The sequence below is a fragment of the Artemia franciscana genome, chromosome 9, assembly GCF_032884065.1.
Source record: "Artemia franciscana chromosome 9, ASM3288406v1, whole genome shotgun sequence".
Classification (NCBI taxonomy): Eukaryota; Metazoa; Arthropoda; class Branchiopoda; order Anostraca; family Artemiidae; genus Artemia; species Artemia franciscana.
Window position 1 is genome coordinate 18,436,142 of NC_088871.1, and position 23,212 is coordinate 18,459,353.

Sequence of the window (23,212 nt, forward strand, 5' to 3'; positions counted from 1 at the left end):
TCCACTTGTTCAGCATAGCTAAAAGGTTACAAAACTGCATGCATACATAAGCAGTATCACCTTATACTCTTTTTCTATGGTTTTCAGTTTTAATAAGCAGTACTAGGAGACCAAACTTCCATTTGTGAGAGGAATTTCAGATATAAAATGACGCTTCAAACTTTGTTGTTTGGAGGGGGTTGGAATATTCTTACTCTAGTCATCTTGGCAACTTTATAAAAAGTAGCATTTTTTATGTCTGTCACCTGGCAAGATTTTCTCACACTAAAAATATAATTTCCAGTTTATAATTCTGATCATAACGCTTTGGTAGCCCAGCAGATTGATGCCCTGTTTGGCAAATTATAATTGCAAAATGCAATAGTTTTCAATTTTTTTTTACTATTTGCTGTATAAGTTGTTTATATCCAGAACAATAAAACACTAGTTCATAATGAAAACAGGTATGTACTGGCAGGGCTGCACACATAGGAACAGGCACAGGGACTCTTATCCCCAAAATATGAAATTCTTCTGAATTTCTGGTAATCCTTTATTCAAATTTTGACCAGATGCATTTGGGCGAAAAGGGCCTTGGGGTGGGGGGGGGCTACCGGTGGTGCTGATCTCCGTTTCTCGGCCCTTCAGCCAGGAAGTGCAATGGGGGGTTGGGGGCCAACCATCCTGTGCTTTTGCACACCCTTCCTGACTTTAAAAATAAACAACACTTTTCGAGTTTTTTCAGATCAAAAATTTAAATAAAAATTAAGTTACATTTTTAAAAATCAACAAGTATCTCATTAACAACCCATGCTTCCTCAGGAAAGAACAACAATTTTTGATAAATGAATATGAACATACATTTATGCAGCAATGATTAACATCTTAATAACCTTTCCATCTTAAATTTGATGATCAGGAAGAACACACATTTTGTCTGAATAAGGGTAATATTTTCATAAGCAAAAACCATATTTGCACTGATCACAAAAAAAAAAATCCTACAGTCCCTCAGTGCTTTGTTTTAGTTTGGCGACATAACTTAGAAAATTGTGTAAATTCAACTCAGTTTTGATTATCATTTAAAGATTTCCTAAATAGACTCATATATCAGTTTCTTCCTTTTGTTTTTGGGTTGACCAACGCCCAACGTTCTAAAATTGAAAGCATTCAAAAAAGAGCAATAAAAATTATACTGGGGACATCCTATACTACTTGATGAAGGTTTGGCTAGACTTGAACTTACTACATTGGAATCATGACATCACATCCTTACCATGAACTTTGGGCGCAAGTGCCTTAGTTCTGAATATCATTGACCTCTTCTTCCCCCTTTAAAGAAAATCCCCCAATCCTTCCTAATACAAGACTTTACAACAACTCTTTTGTTCCCTATTTTAATAATCGATTTAACTTTGTAATTATGTTTATCCCTTAAAATTTGTTTTATCATTGTAATTGTTCTGACTTGCTTATTCTAGCTTGTGTGCTATTTTAGCCAATAAATAACATTATTATTGTTATTAAAATTGTATAAAAATGTTAAAAAAGTGTATTTACAATTTAATTGAACAGTCAGCATCAAGGAAGAAGAAAACAGCACAATACTGTAAAATTTATTTATCCAACTCAATCATTGAAAATCAGTACTTGTGGATTATATAACAATATAAAATGGATTTATTGTAAAACAGTAAGTTTGAAAACAATGTATTAAGCTTTTTTTTATACACAAAAAAAATAGAAATATTTTGGTACTTTTCAAGACTTCAAAAAGGCTTAAATTTGAATTTGTGATAGAAGTGATTATTATATTCATAAAGAGCTTAAAAAAAGCATCAAGACGAATGTTCGCCATAAAACCATATTTGCACTGATCAGAAAAAAAATCCTACAGTCCCTCAGTGCTTTGTTTTAGTTTGGCAACATAACTTAAAAAAATTGTGTAAATTCAACTCAGTTTTTATAATCATTTAAAGATTTCCTAAATAGACTCATATTTCAGTTTCTTCCTTTTGCTGTTGGGTTGACTAATGCCCAATGTTCTAAAATTGAGAGCATTCAAAAAAGAGCAACAAAAATTATACTGGGGACATCCTATACTACTATACTGTTTCAATTATTCAAATTCTTAATTTAATTATATTTATTGAATATCTAAGTTTAATAATTAAATTATAAAAGTTAGAAAAACTCAGAAGTGCAATTTTTAATGAAAAAATCTACATGTGCAGTTTTGTAGTTTTTGCTAAAAGAAACTGCCGAATTAAAGATAAAAGAAAATTGTGTAAAAATAAGCAGTATCTTGCTGAAGTGGACCAAGAGTTGAAGATGTTAACTTGAAACCACAAATGAGATTAGAGTCATTTATGATGTGAGTTAATTATGGAAGTCCTTTATCCACTGGTCATTATAATTCACAGCTAGCTACAAACCTATCTGATATAATGACTAGAATTAATTCCCACAATAATTATTTTTTCTCTTTTTAGAGATTTCAACATGTCTGATGTTAAGTAGGTTGATGCAATAGAGTACCTTGCTGAAGTAGCCCTTCCTGTGTAACAACAAATTGCCTAAACAAATATTACCATATTAGCCTAATAAATTTATCAGAAATGGTATATTTTTTTTTCTGGATTGGTGGAGTTTTCTAGATTTTAAATATTTCAAGATGAAAATGCAAGATAGTAGCACTGACATAGGGACAAGATAAAACCACAGCTCAATTCCAATTCCAAGTTTTTTCAACTGAAAGTAAGGAGCAGCATTAAAACGAACAGAAATTATTACGCATATGAGGGGTTCACCTCCTCGTAATACCTCACTCTTTACGCTAAAGTATTTTTAGTAATTTCAACTATTTATTCTACAGCCTTTGTGATTCAGGGGTCATTCTTAAGGAATTGGGACAAAATGTAAGCTTTAGTGTAAAGAGCAAGGCATTGACGAGGGAGTGAACCCCCTCATATACATAATCAAAACATACAAATATAGAAGTTCGTTATGTAAGTTGATTCTTAAGTTACATATATTTTTTACTAATGAAAACATTCGTAAAAAATAAAAAGTTCTAGTTGCCTTTTTAAGTAATCAAAAAATTGGAAGGCAACTAGGCCTCTTCCGCCACTCCTTTTTTCTCAAAATCTTCCGATTAAAACTATGAGAAAGCCATTTAGCCAAAAAATGTTAATATGCAAATTTCGTTTTAATTATTTATGTGCAGAGCCAAACTAAATAATGCATTAATTCAAAGATGTTCAGAAATTAAAAAAAAAACGCGTTTTTTTTAACTGAAAGTAAGGAGCAACATTAAAACTTAAATCAAACAGAAATTACTCCAAATATGTAAGGGGATTTTCCTCCTCAATGCCCAGCTCTTTACACTAAAGATTTTACCGTTTTAAAAAGTAGAGTTAAAAAAAAAGAGTCAAGCTTTAGCTTAAAAATGGGGCGTTGAGGAGGAAAATCCCTTTACATACACGGAGTAATTTCTGTTCGTTTTAAGTTTTAATGTTGCTCCTTACTTTCAGTTAAAAAAACTTGTTTTTTATTTATTTAATCTCTTATTGAAACCATTTGCATCATGTTTAAGGTCAGGTACCATTTGTCCATTTTAGTAGATAAATTCAAATTAAAGTATATTAGTCAAAGACTGTGCACTGAGGATTTTACCGTAGCCTAGCTTAAGAATAACCTATACATTAGTCCATGAGAACATCAAGAGGATGTCTGATGTCATATTATTGACTTACAAATAGAGCGAACACTCATTTTGATGCTTTTTTAAGCTCTTTATGAATATAATAATCACTTCTATCACAAATTCAAATTTAAGCCTTTTTGAAGTCTTGAAAAGTACCAAAATATTTCTAGTTTTTTTTTGTATAAAAAAAAGCTTAAAACACTGTTTTTAAACTTACTGTTTTACAATAAATCCATTTTTTATTGTTATATAATCCACAAGCACTGATTTTCAATGATTAAGTTGGATAAATAAATTTTACAGTATTATGATGTTTTCTTCTTCCTTGATGCTGACTGTTCAATTAAATTATAAATACACTTTTCAATTTTAATAACAATGATAATGTGATTTATTGGCTAAAATAGCACACAAGCTAGAATAAGCAAGTCAGAACAATTACAATGATAAAACAAATGTTAAGGGATAAACATAATTACAAAGTTAAATCAATTATTAAAATGGGAAACCAAATGGGGAACAAAAGTTTTTGTACCTCATGGTCAACATTTGGGGACACAAGTCGAGTTGGGCATTTGGAGCTCTACAAACATTAAATCTTGTAATAGGAAGGATTGGGGGATTTTCTTTAAAGGGGGAAGAAGAGGTCAATGATAGTCAGAACTAAGGCACTTGCACCCAAAGTTCATGGTAAGGATGTGATGTCATGATTCCAATGTAGTAAGTTCAAGTCTAGCCAAACCTTCATCAAGTAGTATAGGATGTCCCCATATAATTTTTTATTGCTCTTTTTTGAATGCTTTCAATTTTAGAACATTGGGTGTTGATCAACCCAGGGTGCCAGACAGGGCAAGCATATTCAAGACAGGGTCACATAAAAACAATTAATTATTTTAAGGTTCTGGATTGATATGGAGAACTGCTTGAGAAGAGAGAAATATTTAAGGATAAAACTACCAGGCTTGAATAAGTGAAAAGTGTGGGACTCCTGTTTAAGGTCATTGTCCAACTGCACACCAAGCAGTTTAACTGTATTTAAATTTGGCATGCAAAGGTAATTATTGATTGAGGGTATATTTTTTTAAAAGGAGAATAGCATTAAACTGTTTATAGGTATGCTTAGGTTGATTTTAACATTGTTAAGATCAAGTTAAGATCAAGTCAACTTTAACAACTCAGTTGCAATCCCAAAAACAAAAGAGGAAACAATGCAACTTCTCTGTAAGTGATAGGAAGGGAAGTTTTCTACATGGCATCAGACTTCCACCAAACGAAGCCATCATGTTCATCAAATTCTATTTGACTGACATGAGGGGCATTGTTTGATAATTCTAGAACTAGGGATTAGCACAAGAACAACTCTGGACTGGAGGTCAATGTCTAGTAAGGTGCTTGAGCATTGGGTAGGATGCCAAAAGCCAATAGGAGCTGAGGCTGTTGTTGTTGAAATAGACAAAAGTTTGGTACAACAGATATATAATCAGGGAAGGATACTCAGCCAGGTTTGGGTATTGAGAGGGTGAGCAAGAGAAGTTTATAATTCCTCTCTTAAATGGTGGTGAGATTCTCAAAAGGAATAAAGAAACTCTAATCCCTCTCATTCAAAGACACATAAAGTTGGGTTCAATAATTATGAGCAACTGCCAGGCAGCATAATCCAGTTTGTCACTCATCACCAGATAAATCACTCCAAAAACTTTGTAGACCCTGAAGATGTGACCATCCACACCCAATGTATTGAGAGGCTATGGTGCTCTCTGAAGAAGAATTACAAAAGGTCAGGGACAAGGAGTCTGTACTTGAGGCAGTACATTGCTAGATTTCTCTTACTTGAAACCTATGAGCCAGAAAAGTGCCTACATTATTTTTTAATTGAAGCTAAAAAGCTTTACCCCTACCCCCCTGGGTCAGAACCCTCACCTTCTTGAGTAGTGGAGGTTGAAGCCAAGCAAGAAGCATATTCTGATGAGGATTCAGATGAAGGGGGTATCCAACTGGTTTTAGTTTCCAAGATTTTTCAACTGCAATAAAAAAGTTTTTTTTTTACTTTAAAATTATTGTTTCATTTAATTTTTCCAGTTTTTCTGTTTTCATGGAAACCATTCTATGTTTTTCATGTTTTTCTGCATTAACTATCATAATATTGAACAAATTTTGGCACTGAGAAAGTGTAGTATATTTTGATTGAACGTTTGGAGCTGAGGAAGAAAAAAATGGCAGAATATGTACAATTTATTTATCCAACTTAATTGTGGAAAATAAAAGCTTATGGCTTGTACAACAATAAAAAATGGATTTACAATAAAACAGCAACTTTGAATCAAATCTTTTAAGCCTTTTTTATGCAAAAAAACTAGAAATATTTTGGTCATTTTCAATAGCTCAAAAAGGGCTTAAATTTGAATTTTCAATAGAAGCAATTATTATATTTGTAAAGAGCTTAAAAAAGGCATCAAGAGGTATGTTCACTTTATTTGTAAGTCAATAATATGAACAAAGAAAAATTTACTGTCTACTCAAGCAGAGGCTAGTCTCACACAAATCAGGTTCAGAAATGACTTTGGCCAAGATAAGAAGTAAATTATGCCTTTAAAGAAAAAGACACCCAGTACTCAGAGAGTGACTAAACTTGGGCATAGGTCTTGATTAAAATGCATCCTTCAAAAAATGGGACAATAGCCTCTAATCTAGGACACTATGTTTAAGTAGTTAGAATTGGCAGTAGAACTTTACTTTCAACACAAGCTGTCTAAACTGGAAACTATGCTGCAAAGCAGTATGCTTTCTATACTATAGCAATTAGAAATGCTAATTATAGAAGTACATCCATTTTTTAAAAATGCATAAAATGCAAACTAAAAATGCATAAAGTGGGCAGGGTTTTGAAGATGAAGGAAATGTTGGATTTGTACAATATGAATCAAATTATATTTTAAATACTAATTCCAGTCATCACTGGTAATTTCTGTATAGTAGGAAGTTGAAAGATCAATTAAAAAACTCATGCTTCTATTAATGCTAATGTCCAAGATGGTTCACTTTCACTTTCAAGTTTAAATTAGCCAGCTATTTCTGAACAATTGCAATAGTAGCTGTTGTGACATTGGCCTGTGACAAAATTTGAACCAACAAATCCAAGCAATTAGTTAAATCTTAAAAAAGGTAGGCATTGCAATGTCCAATTTTGCTTACAGGTAACATTACCTAGCCTAAAGAGCAAAGCATATTAGTCTATGAGCCTTGCAGGCAGTGGGGCAAGGTCTGATTGGTTAAGCCTTGTTTGTTATGGTCATGATCTTTCATCATTGCAACCCTATTTTCCCTAGATATTGTAGTTAGTTAAGGGCAAGCTTCAATGGTGTTAAAAGTTTGAAGGGAAGATAGAGCTAGATTCTGATGATTGCATATTGTTTTTACCTTAAAAATTACCTTAAATTGCAGCTTGGAGCGATGTAAGGATTATCCATCCTTGTGATGCTCCATGAAAAAAAGAATTTGTTTGGTGTAGATTGTGGCTGTTAGATTAGACTCTTGTGGAGGACTCTGCAGCTTCCCAATTGTAAAGGAACTCCTGGCAGAGCCACTGGTGTTAAAAGTTTGAAGGGATGATAGAGGTAGATTCTGATTATTGCATATTGTTTTTATTTATTTATTAATACCAAATACGGTAAGCTTTCAAGCTTGTCGCAATTAACATAATAAATAGAAGTTGTGACAATACTGACAACATAATACACACATACAAATCAATGAAAATAACGACTACAACAAACACTGACAAATAATACTATAAATTATTTAAAAATGATTTACTTTGAAAATTTGTTTCTGCTAGTTTTGTTTTGAATCTGTTTATGTCATCTGTTAGAAATGTTTTAGGTGGGAGGTCATTCCATGGCTTCCACACCCTGCTGTAAAATGAATGTTGGCCTATTTTCCTTTTTGAAAGTGAGGGGTACAATTTATGTGGGTGATAACGGGTCCTGTTAGTATCATTAAATGTGAAGAACTGTGATGTACTTATATTATCAATGCCTTTGATTATATGGAATGTGTTAATAATGTCTGCCCTATCCCTTCGGAATTGAAGACTTGACAATCCTAGCCTGTGCAGTCTATTTTCATACGGCAAATGTTTCAAATAAGGTACTTGCTTAGTTGCTCTTTGCTGTATTTTTTTCAACCCTTGCTCTGTCATTTTTATTCAATGGATACCATACTGACGAATTGTATTCGAGTATCGGTCGAACTGTTGATTTATAAATGGCAATGAATGAATTGAGATTGAACTTACGGAAATTCCGTCTAAGACATAATAGCTGATAGTTTGCCTTACGAGTTACTTCAGAGACATGCTTGTCAAACCTAAGACTAGAATCAAAATGAACACCAAGGTCACGGACATTTTCAACAGGTAAGATTGAATTTCCAGCAAGATGGTATTGGTAACTTTGTTCTGCTTTGCCGAAGTAATGGACGACCCTACACTTATTTTCGTTGACAAACATGGAGTTAGCATTACACCAATTGTGCACTGCATCCAAGTCCTTTTGAAGCAACGAAGCTTCATCTGAATTTGTCAAGGAGCGTAGAGCTTTACATCATCTGCAAACATTTTAATTGTGGAATGGTGGACAACAAGAGGCAAGTCATTGATGAAAAGGCAGAAAAGTACTGGACCAAGGCAACTACCTTGTGGAACGCCACTTAAAACTATCTCAGCAGAGGACAAAGCATCACCTACAATCACTTTCTGTGTCCTGCCTGTTAGATAATCACCAATCCAATTCAACGTTCTGGCACCAAGGTGATATACCTCACACTTTTGAAGTAAAAGCAGAATGGAAATTTTATCAAACGTCTTAGAAAAATCTATATAAATGCAATCAAACCTGAGACCTTCATCTGCCATCCTATGGAAGTCAGTAATTACTTCCAAAAGCTGTGTATTACATGAACGTTTTTTACGGAAACCGTGTTGAGATGGATTTCAAAGAAGATTTGATTCGAAATAATTTTGTATTCTCTTGACAATTAGTTTTTCCATAACTCTGGAAAAAATTGAAGTGTTTGATATTGGTCTATAGTTTTAAATTGCGTTTTTGTGCCACTTTTATACAGGGGTTTAATTATTGCTTTTTTCCATGCCAAAGGGCAAGTACCAGACGCCAGACACAGATTATACAAATATGTCAGTGGTTCAGTGAGTACTGTTGCAAGCTCTTGGATCATATGGTTTGAAAATTCATGAATGTCTGATGATTTATTTATGTCAAGATGCTTCAAGACCTCAAAAACTTGTTGATCATCAAAGTCAGAATCATCAAAATCTATTGTGAAATTGGTAGAAAAATTAGGATCAATAGGAGTTTCACTGTGAGGTCGTGTAAAAACAGATGAGAAAAGTTTATTAAAATGTTCAGCTTTTTCATTATCATTGTCTATATTTGTCTGTGTTTTAGGGTCAGTGAATGAAGTTGAGGATGGGGACTGAGAAGTCTGGTTTTTTCTTATATATTTCCAAAGCCTTTTTGGGCAACTTTGGGCTGATGCAATGATAGAAGATTCAAGTGCCTCACGACTTGACCGAAGAAGCCTAGTTGCTCTATTTCTTGCTCTTTTATATCTTATCCATGACTCAGTGCTTCTTATTTTAATATACTCACGCCACCAATAATTTTTTTCGCTAATAGCTTGTAGAATTTCTCGAGGAAGAGTTTGCCTATTTTTATAAAGCTGACTATAAACTATAGTCGGAATAAATTTGTTTTGACCCACTACCAAAGCCTCATGAATCAGCTCAAAATACCTCATTAACATTATATTTATTTTCCCTCAACTGTTCGGTGATACAAGTGATGAAATGAAATTTCGGAAAGACTCATAATCGCCTTTAGTGTAATTATATTTAAGAGTCTGTTTTTGAGGAGTAGAATCATCACCTGGAGATTTTAATGACAGTTTAAGAACGGTGTGATCACTTTTTCCTAATGGAGGTAGAATTTCAATATTTCTAACATCGTCAGGAGATTTTGTTATTACCAAGTCAAGGACAAGGATTCGAATCATCCCGAAATCGTGTAGGCTCCTGAACGTGTTGGCATAGGTACGTGTCCTGCAATTTTTGAAGGAAATGATCCTCAAATGATTGATTAGAAAGCAAGGTTATTTGATTTTTCCAATCAATGGAAGGTAGGTTAAAATCACCCACCACTAATACCCTTGAACAAACTGTTGAAACATTGTGAAGATACTGTAATAAATTTGCATTATTATTTGGAGATAGCTCATTAACACTAGGACTTCTATACACTGCAACAATTCTAATACTATTTGTAGACCTAGGAAATTTTACATCAAACACTAAACATTCACTAATACTCAGAACTAAAGGATCATTTACTTCTGTGTACTTAAGCAACAAATGAACATAAACAAAAATTCCACGTTTATAGTTAGTATTCACTAATAAAGTATAACCTTTAACCTGTTGAAAATATGCTTCTGGATGTGCACAATTCTTAGGCAAAGATTCAGTAACAACAACAACATGAGGCTTATGCACTGACATCAATGACTGTGATTCTTCAACTTTATTTGATAAAGTATCTGCGTTGGTGTAGAGCATAAGGAAATCATTGTTCCATAACTGCCTCCCTAGAGATTTGCGAGCTATTTTCACCTCGAAAAGAGCTTATCTTTACAAGTTCTAGACCACCCTTTCCATCTTTAACTTTCCAACCTGATTCTCCTGCTGTCACTTTTTGGTTAAATTCCTCTTTCAGAGCGTTATACCTTTTCTTTTGAGCAAGTTCCAGTTTTGTGCGATCATGAGAAAAGTTAAAAGTCGGGTATGAGGATTTTATGGTGTTCAGGTTACCACTCAAGAAGAAAGAAGCAGCATCACGTTCTATGGGGCTACGGAAAAACAGTTTGATCGGACGACATTTTCCATTATTTATTCTTCCCAAACGAACTCTAAATGAACATTTGACAGGGCAATTCTGCAAAATTACTTGATTCAGGAGCTTTAAATCAACCTCATGTTGACTCTTCTTAATACTAGTTTGGATCCTCTTGAAGTCCAAATACAACAAAATTTTTTTGCTTCATGACCAAATCTTCTAGAATATCATTGGCTGTTTCTTTGCTTTTTTATTTCATTTTTCAATTTTTCACTAAGGTTATAAAATTCGACTTTGAGCGATGTAGTGGCGTGTGAAATGAACTTATTGCTTGCTTTTGCTTATATATTAATGCTAATGCTTGTGTGCTTGCTTGCAGTTGCCTTATTATGCTTTTGTTACAGGTGCTTGGGTCAAATATACGTATTAACTGAATAGTATATCAAAGAAATCATTGCATGGTGCCAGAAGTTCAACATGGATAGTACACCAGCTCCATCAATCAACTGGTCAAGCCCCAACCTAAAATCAGAATGGAGAAAATTTAAGAGACATTGTGAGCTCAAGTTCAAATCTTCAAATCTAGACAAGTTCAAAAATTATATTCAGCCAAGTGCAAACCCCATCTTTGCCAGATACATCTTTCATTAGAGAAACCAAGCGGATGGAGAGACCATTGAGTCATATGTCACTCAGTTGAAAGTACTTGCCAAGGATTGTGAATTTGATACCCTAGAAGACCAGCTAGTTCGAGATCGGTTGGTCTTTGGAGTCAAGAATGCAAGAATCCGTGAGTGGCTTCTCAGTGAGGGAGCCACACTTACCTTGGCTAGAGCAATTGAGTGCAGTCGAGCTATAGAAACTGTGCAAGAGACCCAAGCACTCAAGCTTAACGAACAGGCGCAGATTCCAATTAAGCAAGAGGTGGAAGTGGTTCAAAGACAGAAAAACTCCCCTGCATGCTATTTCTGTGGTGGCCCATACTCAAGAAGCCATAAGTGCCCAGCAAAAGGGAAGCAGTGCAGCAAATGCAGGAAGATGAACCATTTTGCCAAAATGTGCAAGAGCAAAGTAGTACATGAACTTGAAACAAGAAGCAAAGTGGAAGATGGGAGAGAATTCATGATTGAGTCCATTTCCACAGAAGAAAAGGTGGAAAAGCCTTATGCTCTGATAAAACTGACAGAAAATGATAGTGAATTGGCATTCAAGATAGACACTGGTGCTGAGGCCAATATTTTGCCACTCAAAGACTTCAACAAATTGGCAAGAAAGGCAGCACCGCTGCCGACTGCTGATGTGCTGACCAGCTACACCGGAGAACAGCTAAAGGTGCTGGGGACAGCCAACCTAAAAGTTCAGTACAAGAACCAAACCCCCCAGACCCATACCTTCCATGTGGTCTGCTCAGATAGAGCACCCATCCTCAGCCCCCAGTCCAGTGAACGACTTCAGCTGATTAAGTTTGTCCTCAGTGTCAGCAATCCAGCCCCAATCAGACCAATCATCCAAAAACTCTTAAACGAATTCAGTGATGTCTTTGAGGGCATAGGGACACTGCCTGGAACCTGCAAAGTATATCTGAAAGAGGGTGCAATCCCTACTAAACAACCGCCAAAACGGGTTCCTTTTGCACTACAAGCTAAGTTCAAAGAGGAGTTAGACAGACTGGAGTTACTTGGAGTCATAGAAAAAGTGACAAAGCCAACACAGTGGGTGAATTCCTTGGTTCTGGTGAGAAAGGCAGATGGGTCACTCAGGATCTGTTTGGACCCTGTTGATTTAAACAGAGCAATTGAGAGACTGCATTACCCTATACCCTTATTTGATGAAGTAGCAGCAAAGTGCAAAGGTGCAAAGAAGTTCTTTAAGATGGATGCCCGAAATGGATACTGGTCGATGGTGTTGGACAAACCATCCTCTGAGTTGACAACATTCAACACCATGTATGGCAGGTATAAATGGAACCAATACCCATTTGGATTGATTTCAGCGAAAGATGGAGGAGGTCTTTACAGAACTGGATATCGGGCTGATCGTTGATGATATTGCAGGCATTGGTTGTAGTGATGCTGAACATGACACCAAGCTGAGGGCAGTATTCCAAGCCGCAAGAGACAAGGGAGTGCAGTTCAACAAAGAAAAATGTGTTTTTGACACTACTTCCATCACCTACTTCGGACACAGACTGACAACAAGCAGCATCGCCCCAGACCCAGAGAAAACCCAGGCATTAGAAAACATGCCCGCACCCCAAAACCAGGAGGAACTGCAGACATTATTAGGAATGTACAATTACTTGTCTAGATACATCCCCAACCTGGCTATGCTGAACAAATCCCTCAGAGACTTGTCCAAACAGCAGAAGTTTGAATGGAATACAAGCCACAAGGAGGCCAAGAGAGGGATTCAGAATGCAATCTCCAAAAACCTCTCCTACTTTGATCCAGAGGCCAAAGAGATAGAGGTGATCACAGATGCTTCCCAGCATAGTCTGGGTGCCCAGCTATCAACAGATGGAGCAACCGTTGCTTTTGCATCTCGCTCTCTAAGTGAGGCAGAGCAGCGTTACTCCCAAATGGAAAAAGAGATGCTTGCAATAACCTTTGCTTGCAAAACATTTCACCAGTATCTGTTTGGAAGAACGATATGCGTGACCACAGACCACAAGCCTCTTGAGTCGATTTTTGGGAAGTCTATACAAAGGGCACCTCCAAGGCTGCAGCGAATGATGTTGGCTTATTCAGCCATATGATATCAAGCTTAGATACAAACCTGGAAAGACTATCCCTTTAGCGGACAACCTATCCAGCCTGCACCTTGCGGATACAGACATTGAGTCGCAGGTAGACATGGAAATTCTGGTTCACTCAGTCCTTCAAACTGTACCCATAGCAAGCCAAAGGCTTGCACAAATACGTAAAGAAACGACTAAAGACGAAACACTGAATTCCCTGTTGGAAACAATACAAGTGGGTTGGCCGAACAATAAAAAGAGCCTAGACAGAAAACTTGGGCCCTTCTGGAGTTATCGTCATGAGTTGGCAGAACTTGATGGCCTTGTTGTTAAAGGGGAGCGCATAGTCATCCCGAGATCCATGAGAGCAGGCATATTAGGCCAATTACACTCTTCCCATTTAGGAGTGGCGAAGACCAAAGAGAGGGCAAGAAGGTCTGTATTCTGGCCAGGCATCACTCGAGATATTGAGAGGCTGGTCAACCAGTGCGAGGTATGCGCCAAGTTTGCCATGAACCAACAGAAGGAGCCGATGATCCTGCACAAAATACCCAACTACCCATTCCAGCATGTAGCTACTGACCTGTTCCAGCTCAATGGACAGGATTACATGGTCACTGTCGATTACATGAGTTGGTTCTTTGAGGTTGAATGCCTGACAAACACCACGTCACAGCAGGTCATCAACAAACTGAAATCTCACTTTGTCCAACATGGGATTCCCGAGCGACTTACAACTGACAATGGCCCCCAGTTCAGCGCAAAGGAATTTGAGCAATTCATGACTGACTGGGGAATATTACACTCAACCTCAAGCCCAAACTACCCTCAGTCCAACGGCTTAAGTGAAAAAGCTGTTCAAATAGCAAAAAGACTCATGGTGAAGGCCGCTGAGAGCAAGAGTGACCGGTATCTAGCACTATTGGAGTATCTGAACACACCCATTGATGGATTTGCCCCAGCTCAAATAATGGTGGGACGCCAACTGAGATCACTCCTGCCCAGCATCACACAAACTTTGCAACCAGGAGCCTTCCAATTTGACCGATTCAGACAACAGAGGGAGATGGCCCAAGAGGCACAAAGCAAACACTATAATCAGCATGCAAGGAATATGGAACCACTGAAAATGGGTCAGAAAGTCTGGGTCCAGTTGACTAACCGGGGAAAATGGAAGAAGGCAACAGTTTGCAAGACTGGCAACAGCCCTTGTTCATACTATGTGGGTCTTGAAGAAGGAGGGATGTTCCGCTGCAACAGAATACACATCAAATCAAGACAAGACCCAATGGTGACTGACCTGCACAATGGTGCTAGTTGCCAAGTCGAAACCAAGTCGAAACTTCAAGCGTCTCGCCATCAAAGAATGTTCCCGATCCCTTAGCTGATTCCCAAGAAACTATGGACCCCCCTACAGTGGAGTCTCCAACACCAAAGCAAGGTGTCACAAACAAAGAGGTGATGGATCCGGCACAGGCAGAGCAGATTAACCATGGAAGAAGGGCAATGGCAACTTGTTCTGGTCATCAGGTGAAACCCCCAACAAAGTTGAATTTGTAGAAAAGAAGGGAGATGAAATGAATTGATTGTACTGTATTAATTAAAAAAAAAAAAAAAAAAAAAAAAAAAAAAAAAAAGAAGAAATGAACTTGTTCAATGAAGTGTCGAACATGATGTAGTGTGCATTCAAGAGCACTTTATTACCATGCAAAATGAAAACCTGCTAGAACTGAATCATACCACGAAGGCCTACAAAGTCCCAGCTAAACAGAGTGGCAGCCGAGGAAGACCTTCAGGAGGCCTAGCTACGTTTGTTTGGTCATGTGTTCTGTCCAGTCTATTCGAAAAGCTATTCCGCCCGTGCAAAACAGGATCAAAATTTTCTTTTCAAGTCTGTATCTTTGGCAAAGCCTACCCCTCTGTTGTCGTCGTCTGAAATCCCCGTCGTGGATTGGTATTCTTATTATGCGAGTGAATTTGCTGCTCCTAACCCCCAGCTTGAAGACATGTACGAGAGAGAATTTTCGAGTTCTTTGATAATCTTCCGCACGGTGATTTTGTTGTCAGTTTAGAGTCCGTTATTCAAGCAATTCGTCGGTTGAAAAATAAGTCTTCTTGCGGAATTGACCGTGTTAGCGCTATCCATATTAAACATGGTGGTTCGGTTCTCGCTATGCATCTTTCGCTTCTTATGCAGATGATCTTCACGCAAGGTGTTGTTCCCTCATCTTTCTGCGTAGGGGATCTTACCCCCATTCCGAAGAAAGGGAAAAATGAAATCAAATGCTCATCTTTCCGCCCCATTACAGTCGCCACATCTTTATGTAAACTATTCGAGCTTCTATTCATTAATGAACTGGAAACTAAATGCTACACCCCGCCACGTCAATTCGGATTTAAGCGCCGAACTGGTAGTGCTGATGCCTTGACGGCTGTATTGAGTGTGCTACTCGATGCGGATTTTTCTGGAGAGAGCATAGCCTTAGCTAGTCATGACATCAGCCGTGCATTCGATTCACTCATACACGCTGCAATGTTATTAAAAGCTTCACAACGAGGTCTGAATCCCTGCATAGTTCGATCCCTACGTGATATGTACTCGAGACTGTCCATTTGCCTAAAGCTTCCTCCCGACAAAAATTTGCCTCCCCGGCCTCATGAAAAATTGATCCCCGTTTTGAAGGGTGCCCGCCAGGGAGCTGTCTCCTCCCCTCATTTGTTCAATAATTATGTTCTTCAAGCACAAGATAAATGCCCAACCTCATGCATTCTTTCCTCTATAGACACCTCCTTAGTATGCTACGCCGACGACGTCTTGAACTTAAGTAGAACATTGAAAAAAGCTTCTGATATTTTTAAAACGCTTAAAACCGAATATCTAAAACTTGGCCTCAGTTTTAACACTGAGAAAACCGAGATAGTTCTCTTCAATTGGCAAAAAACACCACACGTGCCTTCACTGCTTTTTCGTGAAAATCTCGTGAATACTGCTGACCACATAAATTACCTCGGAGTCCCTATTGGCTCGTCTCTAAGGCATACACGTCTTCTACTGATCAAACACCTAAATCGACGAATCTCCGGCTCGTATGCTTCCATAGTCGCTGCTAAATTCCGTTTTAGCCGCCCCTCCTTGCCAGCCTATATAACGCTACTGTTTTACCTCATATTCTGTACCTGGCTCCATTTTGGAAACTATTCTTGAAGGCTGAATTGTCTAAAATCCGTGCGCTTTTCTTCCGTTTTGCTAAATACCTCCTACGTTTTCCTCCCTGGTATAGAAACTCAATCCTCATTAAAAAGTATCACATGACCGACCCTCGTGTTGCAGTTGAAAATGTAATCAAAAGACACAATATTAAAATAGTAGATCACGATTGGTATAATCTCCTTTTACAATTTTGCATTTTTGCTTTTACTATTTTGCAAGGTTTCACTTTTATAACACACATATTTTTAAAGGTCATCAAAGGTCAGGGCCCTGTAGAGGTAGAAGGAGTGGAGGTAGATGCTTCAAAATACCTTCCTGGGACATACTTTTTTCTGTAAGATTCATCCCTGAAAGTTTCATTTTATGAAACTTTAGCAAGAAGCAAGATAGCAAGAAGTCAATTAACTAGAATTTTACCAAAATAAATGTTCTATCTCACAAATTTAGGCAATAATCCTTTATTCAATTTTCACACACCCATGTACTATTGCTGTTGTCAAGCCAATTTATGTCATTATTCATTCATATTCCCTAACTTCAACATTTCCCTTTGCTTCAAAACCCTGCCTACTTTATGCATTTTTAGTTTTGTTAAAGGGGAATTTTAGAAAGCTGAAAATGGATGTGCTTCTGTAATAATGACATTAAAACAATATGCAATTATCAGAATCTTGCTATATGCAGTGATATGCATTTTCAACAGCTTGTGACAAAACTAAAGCTTTACTGAATTGGCTGATGATTATGACCAAACTAGTTTTAATTGGCTAATAAAATCTTGAAAAACTGGTAATCTGTAGGCCTGGCCTACTGGAAAAATTTGACTTTTATTATTTAATTCCAGACAACAGACTAGCCTATACAAATGTATAATTATGGGCCTATACATACATATATATATAGGCTATATAGGCCTATATATATACAAAAGGGTCAATTTTCTTTAGTGTATCTTAGCCTTTTTTTGCTAGGCCTGCTACATGGCTGATTTTTCTGTTTTCATTGTCATTTTCACTTGATTTGGGAAAATTGGCTCCAACTTTGCCCTCTTCCCAAGGACTTGTCAAAATTACACTAGACCTACTGCATGAAAGTGGTTTAACAGAGAATCTACAGTGTACAATTCTTGACCATATTATGAAGATAGAACATTTAGAAAATAATTACAAAGTTTGGTCCAATCTGAGTTTAAAATTTTACAAGCTGGACCTGGCAAATTCTATGAAAAATCAAGAAATTGGATAGCTCACCCAAAACTTTGATAAAACAAATAGATCCTTAAAAATATACACTCAAAATTACTTAGGAATTTTGACGGCTTATCACAAACAAATTCAGATAGATTCCAAAGTATCCTTTTTTGCAGACATACTTTTCGCCATTATCATCATAAAAAATGTAAAAGCAAATTTGTGGAAGAAATCCAATGATATGCAGAACCTGAAGGAAGACTCAGACGGCGTTCGTAAAGTTCGCAAAGTTCGTAAAGTTGCTTTGTTAACCTCCTGTAAACCTTTACGTCAGCAAGCATTAAAGTTAAACTTTAGTTAACTATTTTCATAAAGTTCATAAATTTGACCAACAGGGAAAGAGTTCCAGAGCAAAACAGATTTGGAAATGTGGAATCAGGAAACTGAAGATATACTGATTTCTCTAGCCCGAGAAACGCCAACAGGATCTGCATTAAAAACACATTCAAAGACATCAGCACTGTTATATTCGATCATTTTGGTAAACAATTTACAGGTGAGTTGAAAACTACTTTTGTTGTTTCGTAACAAGCCCTTTTAAACTATATTCACACCCCAAGCTCTTTATTTCTTCAAGACTTTTTCTCCGAAATATGAAATGCTTCAGAAATTTGAATAGTTTGCTGCTCAAAACGCACGTAAAGTATGAGGCTCATATGAGCGGTAAAAACTTTGGAAAATACGCTTTGCGAAAGACTATGAACTTTACGAGCGTCGTCTGAGCCGTCCTTGAGAATTATTTGGAGGTAATAGGTTTTTTTTTGCAGTTAGATATCCATTTGTTCTTTATTTTTCTTGTGTTTGTGTATTCTTTTGTAGTATGTTTTTTGCTTTTTTATCTTATACTCCATCTGTTTCTTTTGATGGGAAATAAATATATACATATATACATTCAGACGATATGCATCCAAAGGTTCAAAAAGCTCCTAAAACTTCATTTTCTCTGTGAAAATATATAAATATTCTCCTCATCTTTGAATCAATCAAAGTTTAAAAACTACTATAGGACGAAATCTTGAAAGAAAATCCTTTACTGCAAACAGATACCATCACCCCTTTTGCTTGTTTTGAGTTTAACTCAAACAAGTTTTACGACAAGTTTAACTCAAACGAGTTTTATTTAATTATTGAAGGGTGATTTATAGTAGTTTTACACTTGGAAAGTTACTTGACTTTATTTCTGTTCATTTTAGGCTTAGTGGAGCTCTTTACTTTTCTTTGAAAAACTTGGCTTATGGAAAAGCTTTTTAAATTTATTTGCGTTCGTTATTCATTGACATAGTGTTTTTCATGAGTAAAATAATATTTTATGTCTTTTTGATTTTACCTATAAGAATCCATAATTTGGCTTGTTATTTGTATATTGGAGATTTCTTTTTTACAATTTTAACCATGATGTAAATATTTGTTTAGTTTTAAAGAATAATGCACCAATTAAATAATTGGAAGGAAAGGTTGACAATCCAATATCCCTAAGGAAAAAAGATTTTTTTTAATAAATTTATGTTCGTCTTTATTTAATATAGTCCTTTTCATGCAAAAAATATTTTATATCTGCTTTTCAACTTTCCAGTTGTCTACAAAAGGATTGAGGTCGATCTTGGTCAGCATGTCTTTTTCTGACATCATAAGCATAAGATGGTCAAGTCTTTAGTCTCCCATTTTGAACATCAATCTGTTCTTTACGATCTTTACTGAATATATTACGATCTTTACTGAATAATTTATATATTGAATATAACAGGCATATCTGCCATTGGGAACACGGCACTGAAAGCTTGTTACTGCGAAGGTTGAAGGTTCACGAGGCAATCACAGACTCGAAGTACCAGCTAATTTGTTTCTTCGAATGCTAGAGAAAATTCTTCACCTACGACTGTGAATTTTTTTTTAACTCTGTAGCATAAAATATGGCAGGCGACATCCGTAACACTTCACTTGTTCTGACACCATCGGCGTATCTTCGAGGAGGCCACCGCTGACGATGGTATCGTCTATGTTCCCCTTCCAGCCCAGAGTAGAACTCTTTGTCAGTCATGGGGAAATCTTCGTCCTCTTCTCCACAAATTAATTGCTTGGCCATGCTGAGAGATGCCGCTACTTGACCAGCGAGTTCGTTCTTGTTGCTCATGGATTGTTTGATGACAGTCACCGGGGCTTTCATCAAGTTGTATGCACTGACGATATCCAGCTCTACTGCTCGAAGTTCACGAGTCAAGACGTTTGTTCGAGAAAGTAATGCCCTCATGAACATCAGCTGTGCTATGAATTCAAATCTAGTAATGGCATTAAGAAGCCCTTAGGACTTCGACTTGGTATCTCTATTAACGGGGTCTGAATTTCCCATTTCTCTCAACAGTCTAATAACTTCTAGCAGAACACTCCAAAGCGCTTCAAGTGAATCCAATCTTGCAGACCACCTTGTTTCTGACATTCCCTTTAGATGAAGCTTGCCTTCAACTTCTGCTACAGCCTTGCGGTACAGACTGAAGCGCTTGGATCCCCCGGTGAAAAATTATAGGTTTGCAGTAAGACACCAAAAATGTTTCGGATCAAGGAGATTGATTCACAGCAATGCTCCACTGTAATGTTCCCTATGGGTGAGGCACCTGAGGCACGGAACATTTCTTCCGAGCTTCTTGGAAATGTGAGCCTGTGCTCCTTCAAACGGCCACAAAACTTTTCGCGAAATGCAAGACCTTGTTTACGTAGCGTGGTGGTGATGTCGAGCAACATGCGCATGATGGGACGTCCTCTCTCCCTTTCTTTTTCTGACTCTATATCCTTTCTGAGTTTCTCCTTGTCAACTAAGTAGGGGAAAGACATGTCTCTCGGTATAAAAGAAATAAGATCACGAACAGAAGCTTTATGGCCATTTGATTGGAAATGAGTGACGAGAATTTCAGGCTTGACACCCTCTAGTTCCGGCAACGAAAGCCGCATCTTAATTCCTGTATTCGGGTTCAGGGGCGGTTGGAAACAAGGAACACACGAAGCAGTAGGCCGAATCCTTTTCCACACTATACTCTAAGTATGGGTACTCATTACACCATTTTTTAACGAAACCCAGTTGGCTTCGTTTTCTCTTTGTGAAAAGGCATTTTAAGCCCATTTTTTATCTGACATTTTATCGGACAAAGTTGGAAATAAATCAATAAAAAGTATTTTTTCTGATTAAGGCCATTTTGTTGATTTTCACTGGTTAATTCGCTTTCCGTTTTGTGTATAAACGACTCAATCAATGTTTTCTATGAATTTCAGCATATGTTAAGTATTTAGCAAATCCGGATTGACGTTAAGGTCAGACACACAGGTTCTCAAAGAATAATTCAGTAATCAAGAATTCTTCTTGATAAGAGATCGTCTTATCTACATATAATTGTATTTTTTAAGTTTCCTGATGTAATGTCCCTTTGGGTGTCAGCAAATGACGAAGTTTGTGCATAAATTATTTTACTCGGTAATCTTTATTTCCTTTTCCATGACGAAAGCTCAAGCTTATATGATCTATAAACTATTTGAAAAATACCGACATGAACTTGCTATGTAATTGATTCTGCTTTTACTGAATCTTTATTATGGTATTGCTTTCAGTCTTGTTTGTCTGTCCAAAATTGAAAGCTTATATGTAATTTTGATAAATCTTTAGAAGATGCCTTACTTGGAAAAACTTCCATCGGCCCAGTTCATTTATAATAATTGTCTTATTCTCTGTAAATTCCTGTAAGATTATCTTAGCACTGCAATATTGCGAATTGGCAAAAAAATTTTCTCAACTGGATACCAGTTGGGGAACGACAGCAGATACATCGATTGATTACCTCTGAGAAACTGTTAGATGCCTCCCTATGAACATCCCATTGAAAAACACAATGTGTGCTATTGTTTTTCTTATAAAACAGCAAACTTAAAGCAACGCGCTTTGATTAGATTAAAATTTTTATTATATTTTATTGGTATATTATTTAAATGTCCGTTCTTTAGATCTAAGTGTATCATGTTGTTCAAATTTTATTTTCTGCATGAAAACGTAATTGCTCAGGATTCGTGGTTTGCTTCTGGACGGCTTATACTAGCTTTTTCCTCTTTTATTCTTTTTTTCTTGTGTTTAGTGGACTATATAGCGAATTCTTAATATGAAATGCTTGGAATTTCATTCAATGTGATTAAGTTGTATTTTTTTTTTTTTTTTTTTTATAATTCCAAAATAATTGTAAAACCTGTTTCGGGTTTGCATTCTAGATTGCTACACTTAACACTGTTGTTGTGGGGTATCAAAAAATAGAGCAAAAAATATTCTGTTCAACAATCAGAAACTTATTTCTACAATATATACTTGCTGGCTACAGTCCCTTCAAATACATTACATATTTGTGTTCCGAAGTCAAAAATTCCCCTCGAAAGACTAGATGCAGCTTTAATCGAAGCGCGTGAAAATGCATAAATTAGACCAAGGGACCAACCACTTGGATTGCTCTTTAGCGATTCAGTGAAATATTTGTTAGTTGTAACCGCTTTAAACATAGTCTGGAGAATAAATAGAGTGCAGACACCTAACTGCCGGTTAAGAAATATATTTAAAAAATTGTATTGTATAAATAATTACAAGAAGAATTGCTAAGGATAACCTGCGTCTAATTGTAATTTTGAGCGAGAACCCCCTTAATTGAAACCTTCTCTTGTTTGTTTAGTTGAAGCGACGACGAAAACTGATAACTTTGTCTTTGACTGAGTTGCCGCCTCTGAAAAAGAATTGACTAGGGAGTAAAATACTTGGACCTCCGATAGGCCTTCCGCTTATGGTGCCTTCCTTCCATTTTATAAAATGATATAAACACAAAATTTTTTCATGCTAAAAAATTTGGTAAGACAAACTCATACAAACAAAGAAAACGAATAACAGTTTCATTCTCTTAATTAAATGTTTCTAAGTTAATAAGATGGCTGTGTTTGGCTATTAGCGCAAAGCTTATCAAAGCTTATCAAATCTCGAGTTCAATGGTGAGATAGCTACACGAAGTTCCTTTTCTGCAACCAAACAAACACAATATTTCGAATTCATTTCAGCTAATGTAGAAAATCCTGTTTTCGTATAAATGAGGTGTCTTGATATCGGCCGAATAATTTGAAAGCTTAATTGACAAAGTATTTTACTCAATATTAATATCCAGCCAAAATTGAATTAGAGATTCATTCTGATATTTGCGTTTTAAGGAATAATCACGAGATTATTCAACGGAGTCTTTTTTCTCATTACTTTTTAATTGAGATTCGTCATCTTCGTCGATAAACTGGATTCTGTATTCACACCTATTTTGTAAAACAAGATCATCAAAATAATTCGAAAAATTGGTCATCAGTGTTCAACAAATAGATTTTTCTTTGCTTCTATGTTTTCTTGGGCGCATAATTTCAAAATTGAAA

The 23,212-nt window shown here is 36.5% G+C and overlaps 1 protein-coding gene across 20 annotated transcripts in view; it reads right to left on the reverse strand.

Moving 5' to 3' along the window:
- Nucleotides 1-17,951, reverse strand: part of LOC136031098 (putative ATP-dependent RNA helicase Pl10) — a 75,554-nt gene extending 57,603 nt beyond the window's left edge. For 10 of the 20 annotated variants that reach the window (XM_065710390.1, XM_065710383.1, XM_065710389.1 and 7 more), the window contains exon 1: nt 17,789-17,944. The gene's annotated coding sequence lies outside the window, so the exon portion shown is untranslated. Of the gene's footprint in view, nt 1-17,788 lie in introns of all 20 variants that reach the window. The other 10 variants (XR_010618428.1, XM_065710393.1, XM_065710392.1 and 7 more) reach the window with 5 other exon arrangements.
- Nucleotides 17,952-23,212: the final 5,261 nt, after the last annotated feature.